Source organism: Trichechus manatus, unplaced genomic scaffold (assembly GCF_000243295.1).
Source record: "Trichechus manatus latirostris isolate Lorelei unplaced genomic scaffold, TriManLat1.0 scaffold00138, whole genome shotgun sequence".
NCBI classification, from domain to species: Eukaryota; Metazoa; Chordata; class Mammalia; order Sirenia; family Trichechidae; genus Trichechus; species Trichechus manatus.
In genome coordinates this window covers 301,638-310,181 of record NW_004444074.1, presented here as the reverse complement: position 1 = coordinate 310,181, position 8,544 = coordinate 301,638, and the positions used below count along the sequence as shown (strand labels likewise).

Genomic DNA, 8,544 nt, shown 5'->3' with positions numbered 1-8,544 from the left:
ATTGTGTGTATGTACCATAGTTTGTTTATCCATTCATCTGTTGATGGGCATCTAGGTTGTTTCCATCGTTTTGCTATTGTGAACAATGCTGCCATGAACACAGGTGTGCATATGTCTATTTGAGTGACGAATCTTATTTCTCTAGGATATATTCCTAAGAGTGGAACTGCTGGATCGAATGCTATGTCTATTTCTAGCTTTCTGAGGAAGTGCCATATCATTTTCCAAAATGGTTGTATCATTTTGCATTCCCACCAGCAGTGCATAAGAGTTCCTATCTCCCCACAGCCCCTCCAACATTTATTTCCAGTATTTTTGATTCAGTAAATCCACATTTTTAGGTATATTTATGAAGAAGCCATGACCCAGTGCACTTTCTTCCCTATGTTCCAGATAGTAATCATAAGAAATTAGCAAGCTGGGAACAAAGAGATCACACAGTAGTATTTTGAAATACTCTAGAGTGCAATGTGGAACAATGAGAATTCCAAACATTTTGGTTAGGATTTGGAAAAAGAGGAAAATATCCAAATCAAAATGACCCGAGAACAAATTTTAACTTATACGTGTTAGAGGAAAAAAGTTAAAACTTATCACATATTTGCTCTAGTGTAGGAACAGACATTGCAGTATAATCCCACATCTGCTGCCTAGGTTGCTTTTAGTTTCTGGTTGAGCTAGTCCTACAGCCTACCCCAAATGGCAACTCAGGATCTGGAAAATATAAACAACAAAAGGAAATAATTTTAAACACCAGTTTTACTGTCAAAGGCAAAATTTATTTACAATGATTGGAAGGGTCTTTCATTTTCTCACATGGCAACAGACAATAATGAGGCTGTATCTATGAATCCTGTGAACTTCCTAAGCTATCAAGGGACCCTACACACCGCAGGTCCACCCTTTAAACATCTAAGCACAGAGGACCATGGTTTCTAAAAGGAAGATGTCTGAAAATATTCAACATCTAACTGCCTACCTAAACTAGGAGATGCGATTCATTTTGTTCTTCCTTTTTGTCAAATAAGAAAGGGAGATTTAGAGACATGTATGTGGCCTTATTCACCATTAGAAAGAAGATAAGGATGAGATATATAGGCAGCTCTGATAATGCAGACAATTAGTTACAAGTGAAGTACTATTATCAACAAGATTTCTCATGTATTGGGAGAGCTGAGGCTTGCAATATAACAAAGAACAAAAGAGTGTAGAAATGTTTTTTTCCTAAATGGGGCTGCCCTTGGGTGGGCATAGAAATGTGCCTTGACAGTTGATGTAATTTAAAACAGCAGTTTTAAAATGTTAAGAAAATTAAAAATGCTATACAAACATATGTATTCTATGTCTTATTTTTTTAAAAATAAAAGTTGGATTTCAGCCATACTCCAAAAACTAGAATACTTGGGTCCCAAAAGCCAGACAGGAAAATAAAAATGAGGACTCACTGACAGAGTGCTGATAAGTTGCAATCCCTTTTCTGTAACTCAAGATCAAAAACCAAGATGATGCCAGAATGAGGAAAAAAACAGGGAAGTGGCTGTATGACAAAGTCTGAACTTTTGCTTAAGAAAAAGGACATAACTAGGTAAAATCTATGCACATCAAGAATGGGAAGGTAATGTGACAGGAATGGAAATGGCCATTAGTAAGGGGGGTGGCTTTGGGGGTGATTTTTTTTCATACTGTGTTTTCAGTTTTAAAGACAAAAAAAAAAAAAGGAAGGGGGCAGTACAGGAAAACACACCGTGGGAACAGAGTCAAGCACACAGATGTTTTGCGTAAGCTGCATTTTCAGAGACATCTGCCTTCGTGCAAGACTTGAAAAAGTCGAGCTGCCGTCAACAAGTTCTTCTCTGCAGTATGGGGTGGGGCCTGAGAGAAAAGTGAGCTGTGAAGAAACCAACAATCAGAACCCTCAGGGGTGAGAAACACAGAGTTTCTTAGATAAACTTCCTCATTTATGACCTACTCCCCTGCCCAAAAATGCTTTGCCATCAGCAATGTCTACTACTCAAACAAAGAGGACTCAAACTGACTATATTCTTTACTCAAGTGATTAAGGTTTTTGGTCAGCAGCACCACTCAGTTATGTGCAGTGATATCCCACCCCTGTGGTAGAAAAGATAGGGCATAACTCCTCCATTCTTGTTCCAATGCCAAAAAAAAAAAAAAAAAAAAAGATTATTGTGTATAGAGAAATGCATGTAAAAGCAAAGATAATACATTTGTTCATTTGCCCTAGCACCCTGCTTTGGTGTGTGTTAAACTTTATTTATGTTTCATTAGATAAACAGCCCTATGCCTATACTGTTTGCTTTTGCATGTAAGGCAACGGAGGGAGGGTGCCACTCACACTGCTTTCTAGCCCAGTGTAATGTATAGAGTGCTTAATAAATGTAACCTGAAAATGACAACAGGGATGCTGAAGGCTCAAGCATACTTCAGAGAATATATCAAAGTCATTATAAAACCTCTTCTTTGGTGCTCACCTGGCAGGTGACAAAGCCCATATGTCTTCTTCCTCTGCAGCAGAAACCACAGGGAGAGGCTGCCTCACTTGGTTTTGTTTGTAGACTTCTAACAAGCCTGGTGCTAGTGGGGAACTTCTACTTGCAACAGAACTTTCAACTTACTTGTGAAGTTCTTCCAAGGTTCTATCTGGTGTTCTGTCTTGAAGTTCCCTTTCCTGAGAAATTGGGTGTGTTGTATGGGTTACTGCCCTACATTTGCCCTACATAATGAGTTAACTACAATAGACTTTAAAAATCTCTTGCTCAAGCATAGTAGCCTCTTCTAGGTCCCATATATGTGCCTCTCATTGCCTGAATGACAATGGAGCTCATAATTTATAGGTTGATACAAACTTGTTGGGATAAAGCTACCCGAACTACTAATATAATCTCTTAGTTAATTCCACAGAGCTCACACAACCTACCTTTTCCCACTGGTTAAACAACCAAAGTAGAAAGTTACCACAGAGAAACCAAACTATCAACTAGATGACGATTTCAACTCAAAGTTAATGCACACCAAACAGAAGATGGTACCTGTTCCTTATGTACTTACATAATCTAATAGTGGTTTTGAAATGTGAATGTCAGATCCTATCCCAAGGATTCTAATTCAGTAGTAAATTTTTTAAGTGCTCCAGCTGCTTTTGAAACCTAGTCGAGTTTGGAAGCTACTTTTCAAGAATGCATCATAGGTTCCATTCAACAAATATTTACTGATAGCTTATTATGTGGCAGGTCTATTCTAGGCACTGGGAACATACAGTCAACTTTCATAAAAGTCCATGTTCTCAAGGAACCAACAGATTAGTGGGGGTTAAGGCAGGGAGACAAAAATATGTAAAATGTCAGGTAGTGATAAATGCTCTGAAGAAAACAGTGGGTAAGAGGCTAAAGAACAACAGGGTAGAGTAGCCAGGAAAGACCTCTCTGCAACAGGTGATATTCAAGCAGAGGACTGAATAAACAATAAGCCAAATACACTTGCTGCCCTCTCCAGAAGAGCAGGGAGGCAGGCAAGTCCCAGGGATTTACAGCAGCAGGTTAGGTCAACACTCAGGCCTGCCCTTCTTGGAGATATAGTTCTTCCTCCAGAGAAGGCCATTTCTGCAAGCTGTCCTGGAGCCCAGTAGGTATTAGCCAGGTGAAAGGAGCCTGAGAGGGAGAAGAAAGGATGTTTCAGGTAGAGCCAGCAGCATGTGCAAACTTCAATCATACTGTATGGTGAAACAGTGGAGGGAGGGATGCAATAAACATGGGGAGAGGTAAGCAGGGCACAGATCCCAAAGGGTCTTATATAGCTTGGCAAGGAATTTGGGTTTATCCTAAGGATAACAGACAGCCAGTGTCTGTACTTTCAGAAAGATTTCCCCAACCATGGTGTGGAGCATGGACTGAAAGAGGATGTGCTTGGAAGCAGGGAAATAAGTTACTGTAGAATTCCAGGCAAGAGAGAAGGGTGGTCTGATCTGAGGTAATGGGAATGAAGGAGAGATACCTCGGGAGATATTGTTTAGTTTACTTTCTGTGGCAGATGGAAAATTTACTCCATAAAGAAATTAAAATTGTAAGAAAAACCAGAGATAGAAATGCTTTGATATGTGCAAATTCCTCACACTCATAAAGAACATTTTTTTTCTTTGTACCTCCTGACTCTTACGCCAGATCCTTCCCTCTAACAAATTGCAATGCTTTAAGACTCTCAGATGAGGCATAATAAAAGAAGTCTATTTACACGTCTACTAATTTCCATACCACTTGCCTTTGCCCAAACTTTTCTCAAAATAGGGTTTTTCCACCATCTCAATGTTCTAAGTTTTACTTTGTTAATCCTCAGATTTGGAGATCAAATCAGCTTTAACCTATCTGCCAGCTGACAGCCAATCATCCCAGACAAGCCAGGGAACCTTAAAGGCAATTCCTCCTCATGTCACTTTGTTATCACACATGTCTATATCATTTCCTGCCAGGCACCAAACCTCCAGCATCAAGGAGGAACAGCTGAGGAAAATGCTTTTACACAAAGGACTTCCCTCCTTCCTTTATCCCCCATTTTACGGATATGACATATACTGATGATACAGCCAAGGCTCAAGTTAAATGAACGATAATGCAGCTAAATTCTGAAATTGTCATTTTAAACTAACCATAAAGAAAGCTTAGTTGTCTCAGCATAGTAACGGGCAAAAGATGAATCCGAAGCTGAAGCCAATTTCAGTCAAATGAAGGCAAGTGAATTTTACAAATTCATCTATATTTCATTCAAGAGGATGTTAGTGTAAAAGAATGGTAAGCAGGTAATGCTAAATCTCTTTGGCTCTGAGCTAAATTAAGTAACCCATTATTAAAGAACATCTATGAGAAGACAGTTTTCAGGGACTTAATTTCCCCACCTCTAAAATCAGTAGCTGTGCAAAACACAGCTGCTGAAGAATTTAAAGAGAATTTATATTAAAGATGAACCACAGACTACCCAGCAAAAAGGACTGGTATATTATGTCTGGGGAACATAATTTGATCCAATGTATACTTAAACCACAGTGAAGCTGTCATGTTGTGACAGGCAACTAACTTCATTTCTCACCTCTCCTACAAATGGGAGCATAACAATAAACAAGATGTTAGAGCAAATTGGGATTAAAAATATGACAATATGATGAGGTGGCAATCATATTCAGAATATACCATTTTGAAAAGGAGCTCAACAACAGAAGTTCAAAATATCCCTAAATCAAATCTTTCCAAAAATGGACTTCCAGTTCATAGATCATGTTTTCACTGACTTAGAGGAGGCAGTAAATAGTAGGTACACAACTGTCCAGGGTTTTCTAACTCCACTTTACCTGTGGCTAGGTGCCTCTGAGTCACTTTTAACACTTTAGATGGTTTCTCTACTTACAAAAGAACAAGTCAGTATATCACCTGCTTTAGGGAAACATGTAAGGACAGAGAAGAAAGAGTATGAAAATGACAGTTATGTGACCTGGAGTTCTTGCTCTGCCACTAATTAATTATATGTGGTGACAGAATCTGGATTCTCAATTTATATAATATTATAAACTCTTTAACTTTATGATTCTAGGCGACTATCAATGGGAACCTTAAAAGCACTCCATTAGTTCAAGATGAGATCACCATTTTTCTACAGCATTAAACAACTAAAATACCAGCTAGGTTTTCCACAGCCGAAGAGGTAACTCTTAAAGAATGTCCCTTAAGTTATGTCACAATGGGCTGGGCCACTCTGCAAACATGACAGCTCAAACCCTGTAGGTTTCCGTTTAGTAACCAAATGGCTCATTTGCACATTGGATCCCTGCTTCCCCTGGAAAATTTTTCTGCAAGTGGAAACCCACCCCTCCTGCCCCCCCAACAAAATGTTGGTCAATTAAAAAGAAAGGGATGGGAAGGGAGAATTTCTTTTAAGAGAGAGGCTGCCTTGAATAGTTTTACACTCACAAAAAGGGTAAAAGATGGCTGCCTGAGATAAGGGGTGGTGTACTGGAATCACTTCATGGGCTGTCTATTAGGCCCCTAGGAAAGTCATTTTACCTCTCTGTATCTCAGTCTTTTCACTGTAAAACAGGATTACTGATATCTACTCTGTTTCATACACTTGGGGATAAAATATCCTTTCTTCTTAGTTGCAGGGCAATGTGCTTCTCTTTTTATATGACCTTTCTGGCCATGGTCTTGTAACTCCCACAAAATGATTGAGTGGGACTGTGCAAACAAGGTGCCTGTGGCCCACCAAGGGAATTGGTCAGTTTTGCCATCCCAATAGGCTTAAAAAGAGCCAGTCCCACAAGTTGAGGGGAAACCTCACTACCATCAAGAAGAAGAGCCAGGGGCAAAGCATGTCCTTTGGACCCTAGGACCCTGCACTGAAAACCTCCTAGACCCAGAAGACAGAGAGAGCTGTAACACTGAAGACAGTGCTAGACGGTGTTAGAGAGTGCAAGGGGCGAGAACCAGGAGACCAGCACAAGACGGCTGTGGTGGACTTCCCGGCACACGGCGTGAGGTAGCTGCAGTGGGCTCGCTGACACACAGAGCAAGAGAGCTGAGTGCCTTAGGGCAGGAGGCTTCCTGGCGGAGTAGGGTGCCTGTGGGCACTTACTGGTGGAGCTAAAGAGCTGTTAACACTTGCTGGAGCAGGGCAAAAGCCAGGCCCGAGCAGGGCCCGTGGCAGAGGCCTGCCTACAGGCATGTCTGAGAAGAAGCTGTTCTGATCAAAGAACTGTATCCTGAGTTGTTTCTGTTACTTCCAAGTTGATCCTGATCCTGAATTGTAACCTGTTACTTCCCTAATAAACCCCATAATTATGAGTATGATCTGTGAGTTCTGTGTGGCCACTGCAACTAATTATTAAACCCAGCACAGAAGTAGAGAGTGCCGTGGGAGGGACGGCTGGTGTCAGAATTGGTAAAATGGTTGGAGAGTGGAGGTATATCTGACCTCCACCTCATAAGAGTCAGCTTTGGGCTGATGCTGATTGTGATTCTCATCTCTCCCCCTGAAATTAAATGAGATCTGATGCCACCACTTTACATTAGCAAACAAGTTTGCGGAAGCTTCGTAAAAAGCAGGAAGCACCAGTTATATAAATGCAACTTATAATTTTAAAGTACTTAAGGTACATGAAAGTTTCACCTTTCACATTCTGAATAAATGTTAATTTTTGGTCAATGAAAGAGAAAAAGAAATCATCCTCTATGTGTGCTTTCACATGGAATTAATTCCTGCTTTCTTTCTAAGATGACTCCTTTTAGCTTGTAAGACAATTTTTGGTCTAGTGTAGAAAAACTTTTTACCTACAGAAGCCAAGCAACTGGAAAGTGCATCTCAGCCTATAATCAGAACTAAAACAGTATCCCTGTTTCTTTAAATATTACTGTAACACTAGTAATGAAGCAAGATCAGCTAAGGTCATTCTACTGTCTCTCTCTGTATTAGCGAAGCCCACACCTAGCTATATTTAGACAAGGTATGCACACCCTATTAAAGAGAGAAGAAGAATCAGTCCTAGGCTTAGGCCTACAACAGTGGGCTTATTATCTCAGGGGGAAAGACACTAACAAAAAACTGTATTCTACTGGCAACCAATAGAACAACCAATGCCCAATTTTATTTCACCCTGAATAAACAGATAATCTCTAATATACACAGAACAATCTCTACCACACATAACTGGACACAGTAATGTCTAAAGAAAAGCAGTGAACATCTTTCAGATAACTCACTCGCCAGGACTGTCAGCCATACCTTAGCCAGTGAAAAAGAGCTGCCCAGGTCAACAGGGTAAAATGTTCAGTAGCTTGGTCTCCTGGGAACTGGACAAACAGGTTTTCAACCTGGGACTCACCCCTGTATCAAAACTACCAGAGTCTGGCTGGGGAGCGTCCTCCAGCACTCTTCTAACTGACAGCTTCCTGGATCCAGCATTTGGCAAAGGAAGAACCAAATGGGACAAAGCTGACTAACGTATTTCAAAAAAGAAAAAGAAAAAAAAAAAAAAGCTCAGGGGACATGGATTTTATAATAGTCAGGGCCATGGTGCTGTATGTAACGGGGGAACCTGTTTGGGTGGAACTTATTTTCTAAATGGCCCCTAAGTCAAGAATTCAAAAGAAAAGGTCTGAGGAAAATATCTTAAAGAAAATACAGCTGCCCTCAAGAGAAAGCTAAGAAAATCCTAAATAACAACCAGATGTTTTTGGAACCTCTCCAACTGTCAGGGGGTAAAAATTAAATACATTTAAAGAATGCAGTAACTATACTTTTGAAACATAAGTATAACAAATAGGAATTTGTTTATCTTCATTCAAAGGAAACTGCACATTGCAATTATGAACATTTCTACTGCAGGAAAGATAAGCAGATGTTGGATGTTTTCCCAAAGTTTTTCTAGTGCCACTAAAGAGGTTTGTGGAATCTGCTTATATTTTTTTCAGATTAACAATTAATGCTAAAAAGGCAACATTTCAATTTTTTTTTCTCTTTATATTTTAATGTTTCTACAGCAGCAAATTT

At 39.9% G+C, this 8,544-nt stretch overlaps 1 protein-coding gene across 4 annotated transcripts in view; it reads right to left on the bottom strand.

Annotated features, from left to right (window-relative positions):
* SSH2 (slingshot protein phosphatase 2) overlaps window positions 1-8,544 on the bottom strand; it is a 137,299-nt gene that overhangs the window by 77,573 nt on the left and 51,182 nt on the right. Inside the window, exon 1 of one of the 4 annotated variants that reach the window (XM_023739616.1) lies at window positions 1,745-6,859. The exons of the other annotated variants lie outside the window; for them this stretch is intronic. The gene's annotated coding sequence lies outside the window, so the exon portion shown is untranslated. Of the gene's footprint in view, window positions 1-1,744; window positions 6,860-8,544 lie in introns of those variants that run through there. 4 annotated transcript variants of the gene reach the window in all.